The sequence below is a fragment of the Suricata suricatta genome, chromosome 12 (assembly GCF_006229205.1).
Source record: "Suricata suricatta isolate VVHF042 chromosome 12, meerkat_22Aug2017_6uvM2_HiC, whole genome shotgun sequence".
NCBI lineage: Eukaryota > Metazoa > Chordata > Mammalia > Carnivora > Herpestidae > Suricata > Suricata suricatta.
Genome location: NC_043711.1, coordinates 54,759,587 through 54,777,548, shown reverse-complemented (window position 1 = coordinate 54,777,548; position 17,962 = coordinate 54,759,587). Strand labels below are relative to the sequence as shown.

The 17,962-nt window shown below is 45.0% G+C and overlaps 1 long non-coding RNA gene across 2 annotated transcripts; it reads right to left on the bottom strand.

Moving 5' to 3' along the window:
• Window positions 1-1,216: 1,216 nt before the first annotated feature.
• Window positions 1,217-17,430, bottom strand: LOC115274304. 2 transcript variants are annotated; one of them, XR_003901175.1, is made up of 3 exons: window positions 17,223-17,430; window positions 14,901-15,045; window positions 14,164-14,440 (listed from the first exon to the last, which is right to left on the bottom strand). It is a non-coding gene; the product is annotated as an uncharacterized LOC115274304 (long non-coding RNA). The 2 variants fall into 2 exon arrangements; XR_003901176.1 differs by lacking the exons at window positions 14,164-14,440; window positions 14,901-15,045 and adding an exon at window positions 1,217-1,466.
• Between the last annotated feature and the right edge of the window lie 532 nt (window positions 17,431-17,962).

Below are 17,962 nucleotides of genomic sequence, written 5' to 3'. Positions count from 1 at the left end.
TTTCCTTAACTGTAGCCCTCCTGTGGGGCAGAGCAAAAGTCCTGGAGGTTTTCTCGAGTGGGAAGACTTAGTAGGAATGCACTGTCCATGTAGCTGATTTATGGGGGAGCCTCATGTACCTTACAAGGGGTCACCGGGAGCCCCCATCCCTCCGAGCAGCAGAACTCTTCCCGGGTGCTAAGGAATGGCTCAGTGTGGGAGCGGAGACCCTAGCCCTGCACTCCTGGGGAGTTGGGCATGGTGAACCATTAACTGACTTTGGACCTGGCTTGGCCATGGTCCTGGGAAATCTGAGAAAGAAAGAACTGACTAAATCACTGATGCAAAAGAGACCAGTGGGCAGAAGGCAGGGGTTGCCCAGGGACAGGACTGGATGCTTCTCTGAGTTCATACTTTTCTGGCCATTTCCATGGATATTTACAGTGTGGAGGGAGTCAGAGAAGGTTTAGTTTTCTCCCCAGAAAGCTGAGGGAAGGGGGTTTTATTGAGTGGCTAGTAGGGAGACTCATGGACTGAAGAAGAAGAAGCCAAGCCTTAGATGTAGCAGGCATGGGGCAAGCCCAGACACTTGGCTGGCCAGCCGGCTGCAGGGTTTGAAACCTCATTTCTTGGTGCTGCCGAGTCAGAGCTCCAGACTCCTGTTCATCTTAGCTCTCTGGAGAGTAGCTGATGGCTCAGCCTGGCCAGGCAACTGCACCCCAAAGGTCCTGGGTACAAATGTCACCCCAGGAAACAACTGTGAACCGGGAGGTGGGGGGTGGACACAGGGCTCAGTGGAGCACCTGGAATCTCAGAGAGAGTCTCGGGCACAGGCTGCTTTCTGTCACGTGGGTTATTATTTCTGCTACAGGTGAGCAGCATGCTGGATCCTGTGTTTGCAGTCTACTTATTTACCAGCCTGTGCCTTGACAAGACTTGACAGATCTAAAATAATATTCCTTATCTTAAATTCTTATTTCAGTTCTATTTGAGACTGACAAACTTCCTTCTGTTCTAGCCTTAGCTGTTCATTCTGTGTGAGCTCCCCTCCTTTCCCTCTGCCTTTAATGTCTCTGTCTCCTTTGTTCTGATGTTTGTTTCACAAACATCTCTTCCTTTTAGCTGAGCCTGTCTTTGGTGGTGTCGACTCAATGTCTGCAGCTTCCAGGGATGATTTACACGGGTCTTTTGCATGTTTCACATTTTTACCTTCATTTTAAGAAACCATGGCCAGGTCTTGTTTCAAAACACCTTTATTTTGTGAACAGTAAGTGACCTTCCAAAATCTCTTCGTGTTCCTAATAGGGAAGCTGCTGAAATCCCTGAACACTGCTCCTTTCATGGGGGGAGCTTGACCAGGGCCCGGAGATGGCATTTCTCTCCTTTTACTTAGAATCTTTGAAATGAATTATGGATGAGAGTTGTTGCATTGCGGGGAGAATGTTCCAGACATGGCACTCTGCCGTCCTCTCTGAATTCAGTGGCCCCTAACAAGATAAAATTGGACAAGGATAAAAGGAAAGTTTTCTTCTTGGTTAAAAAAAAGTTGTACTAGTACAGAATGGGAAAAAAGCATGAACAGGGTGTTTACACAAGGCCAATTTTATATAACAATGTTGAAGCAGTTCCCTCAAATGGCTACATTAAAAGGGAAAACTATATATTTTTTAAATTAGTAAGTGATGTGTGAAAAAGGCATTGGTAGGCCTGCCTGTACCCCCTTTCCCTCCCAGGACCTGCTGCTGGGGATGGGCAGGAAGAGCTGTTCTGAACCAACTTAGTGATTTCTTCCCCAAAGTGGAAAGTACTGTCGTTTGTGAGACACAAAGATAAAACTTAGACGGATGGATGTTTCCATAGGTTTAGAATGGAGAAGCATTTCCTCCGCCTGGCAATAACGCCAGGACACATAAAATAGAAGTTTGGTTGATTTAACCACATAAAATGGCAAATGATAAACTATAAAAATAATTCTTTTTTAATGTTTTATTTATTTTTGAGAGAGAAAAGGACAGAACACGAGTGGAGGAGGGGCAAAGAGAGAGGAAGGCAGAATTGGAAGCAGGCACCAGGCTCTGAGCTGTCAGCACAGAACCCAACGCAGGGCTCGAATCCACAAATCGAGAGATCATGACGTGAGCCGAAGTCAGACACCTAACCAACTGAGCTACCCAGGTGTTCCTAAGAAGAATTCATGAAAGTCAATAAAGAACAAGCAAAAACACATATTCTTAAAATTGAGGCATAATTGACATAGAGCATCATATTAGTTTCAGGTGTACTACATAATGATTCAATATTGGCATACTGTGATATTACAAAATGACCAGAAATAATTCTAAAGGAATGAGAATTCTCTGATGGGCCAGGAAGGGACCAAACACACCTTCTGAAGCTTTAGGGTGGGGGGGGGGGGGGGGGGGGGTTCCATCCATGGAACCTCTGGGGCCAGGTTTGTCCCTTGGGGCCAGGTTTGTCCTTCTGTGCTTTCCCTTTGGCCCAACCATCTCCCCTCTGGGAGTCTAGTGTGAGGATGTGTTGTAGGGAAGCTCATAGCAGCAGAGCTAAAAAGAGTGAAATAGAAATAAATTAAAATTTCAGTCATAAAGGGCAAGATAAAGAAGGTATTAACTTGACCTGTATTGGTTAGTTTATGCTTCTGTTAGGGTAAAAACCCAGACTGTAGAGCCACAGGTAGAAAGTGGCCCCAAGGAAACAAATAAATGAGAATCGATGTCTTGTTTTAAATTGATTTTTTGGTTACGAGTGAGGTTGAGTTCCCTTTTACCTTTGTCTTCTGTGAATTGCCTGTTCGATCCTTTTACCCATTTCCTAACTACATTTTCCTTATTGATTCTTAGGAGATGTTTATGCAATACAGATATTAACCATTTCCTTGTTGTATCTTTAATAAATAATTTTGTCTGCAATTAGTTTTTAGTTTGTTTCATGCACGATTCATTACATGAAAGTATTTTACATACTTTTGTTTACTTTCTGTTGCTGGGCTTCCTTTCTTGCTTAGGAAAGCCTTCTTCACAACACAATTTTTTAAATGTTGTTTCATATTTGGTTCTAAACCTGTTATAAACTTCTTATGTGGATCTCTTTAATACACCTGAAGTTTATTCTTGCCACTGGTGTGAAAAAGAATCTAACGTTATTGGTTTCAAAATGATAGTGAGTTTCCCCAAAGCATTTCTTGACCTTCATCCTTTCAGCTCTGGTCAGAAATGCCCCCTCCATCCCATAAGAAATTTCCACATGAATGTGAATCTGTTTCTGGATTGCCTGCATTAATTTCCAAAGTCTTTTGGGGGCTTTTGAAAAACATCTTAAGTATTCATACGTATTTTCTCTTTCAGATGAAATTTCATGACAGCTTCTCAAATTTCAATACCCCTTTGAGATTTTGGTTGAAACTGAACTGAATTCATAGATTTTTGCAGGCAGGGGGGAAAAAACACCCTTATTGTAATTTTGGGAAAAATAATTTTAAGTGGTTTGTTTCTAGATGGTACCAAGATGTCCTCATGCCAACTTGTCAGGCCTGATGGCCTCTGGGTCAAGCTAGGGGACTGTTAGCAGCGAGAAGGGGCTGCTGGCTGGCTGGCATTGACTGTGTGTCCAGAACTGTGAGCCAGCGCTCTGCCCAGCAGCGAGCAGACTATACCCAGGATGGTGACTCCAACTCTCCTCACCAAAGAGAAGGAGGTGAGTCAGTGATGAGCTGTAGCACGTGGAAAGGGTGGAGAGTGAGGTGGCGGAAGCCTGGGTGGTGCTGGGGCTAAATGGCTGACGAGTGGAAAAGTCACCACCATGGGGCCACTGGATTTTGGGCATCACTTGTTCTCAGGTTCCCTGGTTGTCCTCCACAGGTGGGGTGTGTGCACTTCTCTGTGGGACTGAGAAAAGGGTGATGCACCAGGATGCTAAGCTTTCAGCCTTGGCACCTGTCCACTGCCAGCACTTGACTTGGGTTGGTCTTCCTTTTTGCCCAGGGATTTATTCATGTCCCTTATATGCACATGGATAAGTTCAAATCACCAACTTGATGGAGCCTGAATTTTCTTCAAGATCATTTGCTTCCATGCTCCTATTTTTCCAAGTCTCTAATAGACTGATTTCTTTTTTTTTTTTTTATCTTTTATTTATTTTTGAAACAGAGACAGACAAAGCACAAGTGGAAGAGGGGCAGAGAGAGGGAGATACAGAATTGGAAGCAGGCTCCAGACTCTGAGCTGTCAACACAGAGCCTGATGCAGGGCTCAAACCCACAAACCATGAGAGCATGACCTGAGCCGAAGTTGGATGCTTAACCAACTGAGCCACCCAGGTGCCCCTCTAATAGACTGATTTCTTAATATTTAGTTTAATTAATTCCATTTTAGCCATTCAGATATCCCTTTTGGCCTCATTTTAAGCTGTCATACCTGGGAAAGTGTGGATTTGATATTCCAGTTGTCTTTCAATGGACATAGAAATAAAACACAACTATTAAAATATGATGTGTTTATCCATCTGCCACCTCAAACCACTTTTGGACACCACCGGGGGCTTCTCTGGGCCAGACGCTGGTAAAGGGACATCTGGTGCTGGAGACCACAGGCCTTAGTGCTTGCCCTGGCTTTGCCTTGGCCTCTCCAATGATCTAGAGGGAGGGGTTTCCGTGTTCAGGCCTAATTTTCCTCCTGTGAAATTGAGAAGCAGACTCAGTGCTGCAATTGTTCGGGCAATAAAATACACTCCCTTGTGGTCAGAAATGTATCAGTTCCTTTGAGCAGATTCCCATGAACAGACCCTCCTGATGATAGAGTCCGAAGTGGGGAATCCAGGTTCTGGAGCAAGTTGGAATTTGCTTTGGCTCTGGACCAGTGAGTGTCCTTATTTCTCTAGCTCCAGTCAGCACCCACAAAGGGACTGTGGAGGAACCAGGCCAGATGGAGGGTGAGCAGAAGAAAGTATACACAGTAGCTCATTGGGAAGAGTAGACCTGTCCCACCAGAATGGGAAGCCCTGACAGGTGGTGGGAACTGAGTGGGAGCCCCAGGAAGGATAGATCTCTCCAACACATGCCCTTCTGGATGCCCAGGTGGCCTGGAGACTCCAGCACCACTGCCTGCAGCCTGAGCTCAAAGGAGCTCTGTCTCCCCGGGCTTGGCATGGACAGCCAGCCTCAAGATAAAGAAGTTAGTGATCTGGTGGCTCACTCAGTCCCTCTCCCTCAAAGCAAGGAAGGAAAAGAGGGCCCTGGCAGGGAGGGGGACTGGTCAGCATGGCACAGCCTGCGAGAGGCTCAGACGCTCCCAGTCTTCAGGCTTCAGACTCAGAACCCAGGACTCAGGCCATAGTCCTCTGCCACCAGCCCAGGACAACTCCCAAAGTCACAGTGATCACTACCATGACCATGCAAGGGGGCATTAAGTTATTAGAAACATGCCATAGGTATCATGCAGAGTAGGCCAAATAAGTTTTTAAATCTGGGAAAATATGGTATAAAATGTTAAACTAATGTACTTAAAGCCCTTAAAGCAATGAATACTTTTCTAAGAAAATGTCAAGTAACAAAAGTGACTCAAGATGTAACAAAGATAGGTAGGAGAAGAAATTGCATTTGGATACATGTTACAAATAAAATATTAGCAAAGCACATGTAGCAGAATCTGAAAAGAATCCACATGACAAAAAAAAAAGATTTATCTAAGGAATGTACTTTCACCATTACAAAAATTCACTAATGTATATCATTAGACTATTAGGCAAAATGAGAAATTATAACCTCAAAAAATGCCCAAGAAGTATGTCATATAATTAAATAAAAAGCTTTTGCTGACTAGGAATAAACATGTGAGCATATGTTCAACATTTTGTACATATTTTCAAGGGTCTTATGTGCTGCTTGAAGCAGATCAATGTGGAGCCTTCAGGCATCTATGGACCCTGGCTTAAGGTCTCTGAATTATAAAGAGGTGAGGAAGAGTAACAAACATAAATTATACATACAATTCTGAATTCAAATCCTGACTGGAAAGAAAAAAGTAAAACTATCTGTATTTGAAGATTACATGATCTTATTATACATAAACATTCCTAGGGAATTCACTAAAAAACTGTTAGAGCTAATACACAAGTTCAGCAAAGGTGAAAAATGCAAGAGAAATAATATAAAAATTAATTACTTTTCTATATACTTGCACTGAACAATCTGAAAATGAAATTACAAAAATTATAGCATCAAAAGGATTAGAATACTTAGGCATAAATTTGACAAAAGAGGTACAAAACTTATGCTTTGAAAGCTATAAAGTTCCACTGAAAGGAATAAAAAATCTGAATAGATAAGAAGGCATCCCATGTTACTGGACTGGAGAACTTGACGTGGTTAAGACCCACAGCGGTCTACAGATGTAACTCATCCCTGGATGCTTTGTAGAACTTGACAAGTTGATCCTAAAACTAATGTGGAAATTCAAGTGATTTGGAATAGGTAAAACAATCTTCAAAAAGAACAAGAGTTAAAGAATTCACACTTCCTGACTTCAAAACTTACCAAAACCCTACAGTAATCAAGGCAGTGTGGCATTGGTTAAGGATAGACATATGATCAAAGGTACGGATTCAAGAGTCCAGAAGTAAACCCATGTATCTCTGGTCAACTATTTTTTTTAATGTTTTATTTATTTCTGAGAGATAGAAAGACAGCGTGAGCAGGGCAGGGTCAGCGAGAGAGGGAGACACAGAATCCGAAGACAGGCTTCAGGCTCTGAGCTAGCTGTCAGCACAGAGCCGGAGGTGGAGCTCGAACCCAGGAACTGTGGGATCATGACCTGAGCCGAAGTGGACGCTCAATCCACTGAGCCACTCAGGTGCCCCTGGTCAACTAATTTTTAACAAGAGAGCAAAGTCCACTCAATGGGAGAAGAATAATCTCCTCAACAAACGGTGCTGGGACAACGGGACAGCCTCCTCCAAAAGAATGAAGTTGGGCCCTTACCTTATGCCATATGTAAAAATTAACTAACGGGGCGCCTGGGTGCCTCAGTCAGTTAAGCATCTGACTTCGGCTCAGGTGATGATCTAATGGTTCTTGGGTTCAAGCCCTGTGTTGGGCTCTGTGCTGACAGCTCAGAGCCTGGAGCCTGCTTCAGATTCTGTGTCTCCCTCTCTCTCTGCCCCTCCCCCTGCTTGTGCTCTGTCTCTCTCTCAAAAAATAAATGAAACATTAAAAAATAATAAAAAAATAAAAATTAGCTAGGAATGGATCAAGGTCCTAAATGTAAGCACTGGAACTATAAAACCCTTAGAAGAAAACATAAGATTAAATCTTTATGGCCTAGGACTTGGCAATGGAATTTTAGAAATGACAGAGCATAAACAACAAAATTTTAAAAAAAGATAAATTGGACCTCAAAATTAAAAACACGTGTTTCAAAAGACACTCCCAAGAAAGTAAAAAGACAACTTATAGACTGTGACAAAATATTTGCAAATCATATGTGTCTGGAAAAGGACTTGTATCTAGAATATATTGAGAATACATACAACTCCATAACAAAGGACAAATAACCCAATTTAAAAATGGACAAAGGACCTGAATAAACACTTTCCCCCAAAAGATATGCAAATGACTAATAAGCCCATGCAAATATGCTCTCCATCACTAGTCATCACAGAAATGCCAATCAGGGCCTCAGCGAGGTACCACCTCATGGTCAGTAGAAGAGCTCTAATCAAAAGGTCACATGATAATAAGTGTTCACAAGGATGTGGAGAAATTGGAACCTTCATACACTGTTGGTGAAAATGTAAAATGGGGCTGCCATTTTGGAAAACATCTAGCAGTTCCTAAAAAAGTTCAATAGAGATATTACCATTTGATTCAGCAATTCCATTTCCAAGAGAATTGAAATATATCCACATTAAAGCTTGTACACAGGGGCACCTGGGTGGCTCAGTCAGTTAGGCGGCCAACTCCAGCTCAGGTCATGATCTCATGGTTCTTGAGCTCGAGCCCCACATCAGGCTCTGTGCTGACAGCTCAGAGCCTGGATTCTGTGTCTCCCTGTCTCTCTGTTCCTCTTCCACTGGCGTGCGTGCACTCTCTCTCTCTCTCATAAATAAAGATTTTAAAAAATGTTTAACTTGTACACAAGTGTTCGCAGCAGCATTACTCACAATTGCCATAGGTGAAAACAACCCAAGCCCATCAAGTGGTAGATGGATAAACAAAATGCAGTCTGTCCATACAGTGGGGTGTTCATTATTCAGCCATGAAAAGGAGTGGGGTACTGACACATGCTAAAACACAACTGGACCTTTAAAACATTACTCTAAGCAAAAGAAGTTAATCACAAAGACCATGTATTAGCTGATTCCATTTATATGAAATGTCCAGAATAGGCAAATGTGTAGTGACATAAAGTAGACTAGTCATTATCTGAGACTGGGGGGAATAGTAGATTGTAGGCACTACCTGAAGGGTTTGGGTTCTTATTGAGGAGATTAAAGTGTTCTAAAACCCTGAAATTATACCTTAAAACTATTGAATTATACTCTAAAAATGGCTGAATTTTATGTATGTACATGAATTGCATCTCAATAAAGCTCTTGCCACACACAAAAATTAAGAATGCAAACACTCACGAGAGGAAAACAATAACAATAAAATTCAAATAAGGACATTAAAAAACTAAATAAGCAGTGATTTTCCTGATTCTTGGAAAAGGAGTCTCAATATTTTTAAAGTGTATTTTGTTTTGAGAGCGTGAGAGCGAGTGCGCACGTGCAAACAGGCGAGGGGCGGAGAGAGACGGAGAGAGAGAATCCCAAGCAGGCTCCACACTGTTAGCACAGCGTCTGATGCTGTTAGCACAGAGTTCAATATCATAGATGTGAGATCATGACCTGAGCCAAGATCAAGAGTCAGACACTTAGCCAATTGGGGCACCTGGGGGACTTGACATTTTAAAGACAGCAATTTCTCATCATATGATCTCGTGATTCCACTACAGGGTATTTACTCAAAGAAAAAGAAAACACTAATTTGAGAAGATACATCTACCCCAATGTTTACTGCAGCATTATTTACCATAGCCAAGATATGAAAGCAGCTAAAAAAATCCAATGACAGATGAATGGATAAGGAAGATGCAGCATATACAACACAATGGAGTATTAGCCATAAAAAATGATGAGATCTGGCCATTTCCAATAACATGGATGGACTTAGAAGGTATTATGCTAAGTGAAGTAAGTCAGACAGAGAAAGACAAACACCGTATGGTTTCACTTATATGTAAAATCTTAAAGATCCAAGCCAACCAACCAACCAAACACTAGGAGAAACAGAATCATAAGTACAAACTGATAGCTGCCAGAGGGGAGTGGGGTGTGGGAATGGACAAAATAGGTGAAGGGGAACGGGAGATACAGGCTTCCAGTTATGGAATGAGTAAGTCATGGATGAAAGGGACAGCACAGGAGTTACGGTCAGCAGGGTTGTGACGGTGTCATACGGGGGCAGATGGCAGCTACACCGAGGTGAGCAGCACGCCATGGAGAGACTTGTTGAATAACCAAATTGTGCATGAAACTAGTGTAACATTGTGCATCAACTGTAATTCAATAGAGACAACAGTTTCTTTCAAATCAATCTACAAATTCCTTTCAATCTCATGCAAAATTTGAATGAAATTTATTTGGAATTTGATAAAGTAATTCTAAGTTTCACCAGAAAGAATCAATGTTTAAGAATAGCATAGCCATTTTTGGAATAAACAAAGCAGTGAGAGTTCTTTGTTTGCTCAGGCATAAAAATCTTTTCTAGAGGTCCAGGGACTAAAAGAATCTTGCAGGGTTCAGGAGAAAGCAATAGAAATATGATCTAGGCTTGGGCACACACAGGACTTCAGTAAATGGTCAGAGTGGAGCTCCCGATGAATGAAATGGATTATTTAGTAAATAATGTTGGGCTCAATGACCAAAATCGCAAAAATCGGATTTCTTCCAGATGAATTAAATGTTAAAATGTGAAAAATAAAACCTTAAAGGAATTGGAAGAAAACACAGGAAGCTAGTTCTATAAACTTGGCGTGGGGAGACCCCTTCTCAGCCAGCCAAGAGGAAAAGTTGGATGGATCTGTCCACATAAAAACTAAAATTTCCACATGGCCAAAGGCCTTAAAATAAAGTGAAATGATGAAATGAAAAACAGCTTAACAATTTCAACATTTGAGGGTATTTTAAAATCTGCAGTATATAAAATGCTTTAAAATCCAATAAGAAAAAGACATGCACTCTTCAAGTACAATTCTGCATAATATTAAAACATTTTATTTTAAAATAAAATATTAAAATCTTTGTTCACCATCACAGGATTTTTTAAAAAATGAATTTGAAAGACTTTCAGCAGGGCATGTGCTCCTTACTTTGAGACAAAGTGTGAAGCCAGGGGGCCCATGTGAAAGTCCACAAGGAGAGATTTTAGCAGAAGCCCTATAAGGAAAGGAAGGTTCTTTGGTAGGACTCTACTTTCAGATACTTTTTTTAAAAATCTTTTTTATTTAAAATTTTTTTTTATGTTTGAGAGACAGGGAGAGACAGTGGGAATAGGGGAGGGTCAGAGAGAGAGGGAGACACAGAATGTGAAGCAGGCTCCAGGCCCCGAGCTAGGGGTCAGCACAGAGCCCGACGCAGGGCTCGAACCCACGAACCGTGAGATCATGACCTGAGCCTCGAACCCACGAACCGTGAGATCATGACCTGAGCCGAAGCTGGACGCTTAACCGACTGAGCCACCCAGGCGCCCCAACTTTCGGATACTTTTAAGAACCAACTCATCTGGCTATCACTGAGACCCAAAGAGGTGAAGCGATGCACAAATCATCATCCAGCTAGCAGGTGGTCACGGCGGGATTCAGTCCCAAGAATCCCACACCAGGGACCAGCTGCTAATCTTTCTATCACAGCTGCCATCCAGGAGGCAGTGCTTCCCTCCAGGCTACTTCTCATTCAAGAAGTCTGGTGCTATCCTGGAGCCTCCCTGCTCAGCTGCCCACACAGATCTGTCTGTCCGTTTGCAGCAGACACGGGGAGTGCCTCAGTGTTTGCCCGGGGGTCTCAGTGCTTACCCCTCTCAAGGATGGCTTGCAGGAGATACTGGGCTCTCTAGCAAATATCTACTGGCCGTCTGCCCACCCCCATTCCACTTTCTATGCTTTGCACATAGTCACCAGGGTGAGTTCTAAAATCCAAATCAGATCAATAACTCCCAGACCTAAAACTTGGCTTTTCACTCCCTTCTTTGCACCTGGTCTTGAGATCACATGTTAATGCCTTTTCTTCAGAGATGCTTGCCCTCCAGTTTCTCCCAGGGATAAGAACAGGATGTTCCAGGTGAAGTAAGGGTCGGGGTGAGGACTGGGGAGATAGGTGGCTCCAGGGGACAGTCTTGAAACCTTTCAAGAAACCCTTGAGCTTCCACCCCCACTTGCTTCCCCCATGGAAACTCTGGTCTCTCACTGCCGGGCCACCTGGTTCTGTGGTGCAAACCAGCTTCAGCACCCTTTGCTCTCTCCCCGGCGGCTTAATTTCAGCATTGCAAGGGAGGTTTCTAATGGGTCATTAGGCAATAGTTTTAATTTCCAACACTGTCGAAACTTTCTGTGTTTCACAAGCATTGTCTCTGCAATGTCTGGATCAGCTTGTGTCATGAGTGGCCAAAGTACTGCTATCAACACTTAGTACCAAACTATATTTATTTAAAAACAGAAAGTGCCTCCCCCAGAAAAGAAGGAAAGAGGAAAGGAAAGAATAAGAGAAGGAAGGAGTGTGGGAACGAGAGAAGGAAGGAAGAGGGAGTAAGGTTAGGAAGGGAAGAAGGAAAGAAGAGAAGGGAGAGTAGGAAGGAAGGAAAGGAAGAAGAGGGAGTAAGGGAGGGAAGGAAGGAAGGGAAAGATGGAGGGTGGGAAGAGGGGAGGCAGGGAGGGAGGCAGAGATGGGGAGGAGCAGGCTGAGGCTGCTGGGAATAGAGAGATTAGGTGACAAAGTTCTGGATCTTTTTAAAAACACTGTATCTGTGACCAGGTTCTTCTCTTTAAGGTTGTCCTTACCTGTGTTCTTCAAGTACTTCTCACATTTCCCATCACGTCCAGGTTAACATGGCATTCAAGGGTCTTCCTGGTCTGATTTGTCCCCACAATGAGGCAGATTCTAGCTTCACACAAACGGTATACTTATCAGGTCACTGGAGGTTGGCCACCCCCCAGCACAGGGGTGGGTGGAAAAGGAAGTGGGGTGTTAGTCCTGTCCTCCCACAGCTGGGGGCCTTAAATCCTGGTGCAGGGGTCGTGGGAATCCTAGAGGAAACCTCCTGGGACACTGAGAAGGTTAAACCAGGCGAAGAAGGTGGGCAAATGTCAATAACACAGTGTCTATGCGCCCTGTGCTCATGTAAGAGTGTGGTCAGGAGGGGAGGAGAGAACGAAGGTTGCCGTCTGTGGACAGCTGATTATCATGTGCTGTGTGGGCTTCACATTATAGATCCCATCAGTGCCCACACACTCCTGTGACTTACGGTTCTGCTTCATAGGGGAGGAAATGGAGGTCCGGTCACTGTCCCATGAGGTGCACTCTCTTATTGTAACTCTGGGCAAACCAAGTCACAGGGAGATTTAGTGCCTTGCTGGGAGGATGACCTGGATTTGAATCCATGAGTCTGGCATTCCAGACCTCTAACTGCTGCCCTGTAACCTCTCCGGGTCCCCAGGGGTCTTATCAAGGGATTCCCTCCAAAGGTTTTGCCATCACTGAGATGCCCTCATTTTATTCTCCATATCCACTGTCTTCATTGCACTCAGTCTCTCCAGAATGACCTCTTCCCTCTCCTGCCCAGCTCAAGCCTTACTGTTTTGTTCATTCCTTCACAGGTGTCCCCTAATCTGTCAATGCCTCTCACTGGTAAGTGCTAGAACACAGCCTGAGCAAAGTACTCCATAGCTGTCCCTTGTCTACAACAGCATCTCCCAAACTGTAGTCATTTCCTTCGTCAAAGTCATGGTTTTTGGTGAGTACTTGAACCGTCTTTGTGTTTAACCTTATTCTTCAAATCAACTCCCTACTTAAATATATTTATATAAAAGGAAATATCAATGCCCTCCCATAAATGTAAAACAAGTGCTCTTCTTTTTTAAAAACTTATTTGTTTGTTTATTTATTTACTGAGAGAGAGAGAACACACACAGGAGAGCAAGCAAGAGAAGATAGAGAGACAGGAAAGAGAATTCCATGCCCAGTGAGGAGCATGAAGCTGGGCTCGATCTCACGACTGTGAGATCACGACCTAAGCTGAAATCAAGATTTGGATGCTTAACTGACTGACTGGGTGCCCCCAGGCACCCCCCAAAGCCGGTGCTTTTTTAACAGAAGAAAATAAATAGAAAACTATCAAAATTCAGAAAGCTCATCTAAAGACCACTTGGAATCAGGAATTTTCTTCCCAGAAAATTTGAAAACCTACATAATTATTTACGTGACACATTGTGAACATTCCGCCTCTTGAGGTTGAGTAGAGACAAAAGAAAATGGCATGTGATGATGAGACAAAGAGTGAAGAGAGGAAAAGAAATATGCAGAGAAAGAAGGGCCCACTGAAAACAATCTGCTGCGGGACCAGAGGAAGACATCAGAAGTCTTCTCATGAGGTGCAGCTTGGATCCTGGCCACCTGCCCGATCAGAAGCATGTTCTCCAGGAACTCGTTAATTTGAATTTTCAATCCTAGTGTTCAATGGCCAATCTTTTTGTTTGTTTCCTACTTCTAGATGCCAATGCCATTCCAGCAGGGGCCTTTTCTGTTTTTATTTTTCATAGCTATTAAATGAGTATTCACCACCTGGATGAATGTAGTGAGTTTCATTTTTTTAACGTTGGTGAGAATTTGGAAGGGTTTCAGTCGAAGTTACCAGGCAGAGTCCATTTCTAACGAAAAGATCGGTTTGTGTTTATTGACACAGAGAAGTTAAAATTTGTTTTCTGGTCAAATCCATTTACCTTTCCCCTTATTGTTTTAATCTTTGATTTCATGTGTATTAAGTTCTCCCTTACCCATAAGATTACATAAATATTCACTGAAATATGCTTCTAGTGTTTTTATGGTTTCATTTTACATTTGAATCTGTAATCCATCTAGAACAAGAAACAGGAATCTAACTTTATTTAGTTTCAAGGGGTTGGCCGTTTGCCCAAAGTGTTGACTGAAAAACAATCCAAGCTTTCCCTACTGATTTGAAAGGTCATCATTGCATGTATTTCATGTTTATATAACTTCAGGCTGATTCTACTCTTTTCCATTCCATTCTTGCATCAGGAATCCAATGTTAAAAGATTTTATCTTTCATATCTGATAATCCCATTCCTCCACCAATGTGTTTTCCTTTTCAAATATTTCATGCTGGAAAACGGGCCTTTAAAAAAAAAAAAAAAGCAGTATTATGCTTTTCTACCCAGGGACACGTCACATCTCTCCATTGACTAAATAAGTTGTATTTCTCAGGTAAGAGTTGGACTCTCCTGTCTTGTGTCTGTTTCCTTGTTTATTTTATTCCTAAGATTCCTAATTTCTTGCTGAATTGTGAATGGGATCTTTTTTCAATATATTTTGTTACAGTTATTTTGAGGAGTTTGGCAAGCCACAGGTTTTGTATATTTATTTTGTAACTGACCACTGAACTGAATTCTTTTTCCAATTGGAATAGCATTCCTCATCCCCCCTCCCCACTGACCATGGCTTCTCTGGACAGTTTTGCTTCTGGGTCCTTCTGCAGTGGTAGCCCAGGCAATAAAGGTGACTCCCGCGCCACTCTGGGGGTGGTGGTTGGCCCTCCCACTTGGCCCTAGCTCCAGTTCAGGGAAGAAGCACTTTACCCTCCACGAGCATCCAGGGGTCCATCTCCAAGCAAAATATTTTTTTCCATAAATGAGCTTCTTTTACGTCAGTTGGTATTTTGGTCAGGAATTACAGAATGTACTTCGCGACGAGTTCAAAACACACTGCTTTTTAAAGCCGGGCCTTTCCAACAAGATCAACAACAAATGTGTTACTTTTCTCACACCTTGGACATGTAGGAAAATGTGTGCTCAGGGAGTTGGCCAGGAGCCTGCCTGGGGAAAGTGCCAGGCTGGATGAATGCTATGGGGCAGGGGCTTGGCTTGTCCTTGTTTGCGGGACTCTGAATAGCTGCTAAGAGTCCCTCTGCATCCTGTGGGGCACCCTAGTCCTTAGTGCGGAAGCCGGGGAGCTGGCAGCCATCCCCTGGAGGACAGGCCTTGGCAGTACAGAGCTGTGTGCGTTCACCGACTACATGCACTGCTGTGTTTGGTTCCCAGTGTCCCCCATCCACCTCGACAGCAGGAGAAGGTGCCACTCTCCCCTTTTTAGGAAGAGGAGCTGTGATTGCACAGCACACGTTTAAAGTGACTCACCCCAGGACTCAGGAACATTCAGGGGCAGTACCCGGACTTGAACACAATTTAAATGGGCAATTCTCAGCGGCTTGGGCCTCAGGATCCCTTAACGCGATTAATCCATGAAAAACTATTGAAGACTTGGAGGAGCTTTTTTAGAAGGGTGAGTTATACCTGTGGTTATTTAATAGCTCTGCAATTCCAATGGAGAGACTCTGAAAGCACTAGAATATAGAGCACACATCTCACTGGCTGGCAGAGCTAGGACGCCATTGCCTGTCACCCGAAAGTGCTGCTGTGTGCTCAGAAGAGGACAAGAGAGGGGGGTACCTTAGCTTGATCATAAGCATGGCTGTCATGGGGAAGCCCCCTTGAAGAGCCTTGGAGCCCCAAGGCTCTCTACACCACGCTCTGCACTGCTGAGAATCAGGTGCTCACATCAGGGTGATTTGAAATTCTGCTCTGGAAGGATGGATCTCGATGAACTCATTAAGATAAGGAACAGGGTGAGGGCAGATGAGGACGTTGGTAGGGAGCGGAGGAGCTAACATAGCTCTATTGAGCGACTCTTGTCACTGCCTCCAGTGACCCCATGACGGAAACACCAAGACCACCATTGCTCACTGAGGCTGAGTGAAGTAAGTGGCTTGTCCAGGTCACACAACACGTGGGTGGGTGTAGGTGCAGTAAGACTAATCAGACAGAGGGACCTGCTAGAGTGACTTTTGATGATCAGCCCAGGCCTCGCTAGCCCAGGAGAGGCCCTCACCTGGTACTTTGGACTGACCCGTGGCTGACTGCACACAAGTGTCAGGCCCAGCTTCCTCCACCAATCATCAGACTCCAGCTGTGCAGGCTCGCCCCCAGGGGCAGTAAGAACTGATGACCGAACAGATATAGAATAGCAGACTGAATGAAGGACCGTAGTGGACAAGTGCAGGTGTCACTCTGTTCTCTGGCTTCTGAAAGTGGGCTTCTCCAGCCTGGCAGCTGGGTGACTATGGCCCACCCAGTGACCCCAAGCCACTGAGATGTTCTCCCTCTGCCAGACCTGCCTTGCCAGCAAATCCCTCAACTACTTTGGTCCCCCAGTTCCTCACAGTGTCCCCAGAGACACAAAGCAAAGCCTGTACCCTCTCTGGACCCATCTGCGGCCAGGACCAGCAGGATCTCCAATAAACTCCTCTTTCCTCCACGTTGTCCCTACTCAGCTCTGGGACACAGCCATGGCTGTCCCGGCAACACCTTGGCACCACCTGTCCAAGCCATGTTGGTGGACCCCTCAACGAGACGCCCTTCCTTTCTCCACCGTACCTGCCTTCCTGCTCATCCGAGAGCCAAATCAGATCCTGTCCCTTCTGTTCCGGCCTCCTCGATCCTGTCTCAAGCCGGGCAGTGACTCATATTCCCACAGGGCAGAAGGCCCCACCAGCTGGACCCCAGTCTGGCCCCAGTGCGGGTGGGACTTGTGCCCCTTAAAGAAGGCGCGGCTCAGTGCCGGAGACACCATCCTTCCAAGAGTAGCAAACAGCACTGCAGGGCTAAGAGGAGGGGCAGGGGCATAGGGGCCTCTGGAGGAGGGCAGGACTCGGCTGAGGGAGATGTGGGCTTCGAGGAGGCAAGAGCGCTCTGTGAGTGGGCAGCGTCTCTTGTGAAGGCGGTTGCTACTGTTGTAAAAAGGAGGGTGAGGCCCCAGCCAGGGAAAATGAACAATACGGGCTCCTTCATCTCTCTGAGCTTCAGTTTCCCCATCTGTAAAACGGGAGTGACAGTAAAGCCTACCTGTTAGGGGACCTGAGCGGGGCACGTCCGGGGTGATGCTTGGATGTTTTCAGCCCAAGGTAGTCTGGCTGTCTCTGACCCTTATCGGACCTCTGGGCCTGCTGCATTGAGGGCCTTTTCTGGCCACAGCCATAAAGACCTCCTGTGAGCGAGTGTGAGGGAGCGGCTTCAGGCTTCCTGAGCGCCCTGGCCGCACCCCAGGCCTCTGAAGAGGGTAAATGCAGGCTGCCTGGCTCGGCTGCTCAGTAAACAGCTCACGTGCGCCTTGCGTCTCAGGGCCTGGCCTAGGCCCCAGCGGGGAAGCTCACAGCCCCCAGTGGCAAGAAGCTCCATTTCTTGTTCCTTTTTAATCACTAACCCTCCCCTTTGTCCTCCCCTCCTCGCTTTCGGGAATGTTATGAATGGAATGTACAAATTCCAGCCTGTGTGCGCAGCCCAGGAATGCAATCACAGTGACCTCCCCCCACCCCCAATGGGGAGGGGCGGGGCGCTTGGCCCAGAATCTGGCTCAGCCAAGGATGGTCCCTAGCAGGCCCAGCACTGTCACCGACCCTCAGAGCCACAGGGCATGACCTGTGGACCTGCCCTCTGCAGTTTTAGGAGTCGGACGGTGATCCAGGGAGGGCCCAAGAGACCTGGGGCCCACTCACTCCCCAGGACACCATGCAGGCACAGCGACGCCTCAGCCTGGAGAAAGTATGCAGCAGCACTGACAGCACCTGTGCGTGTTCACGCACGTA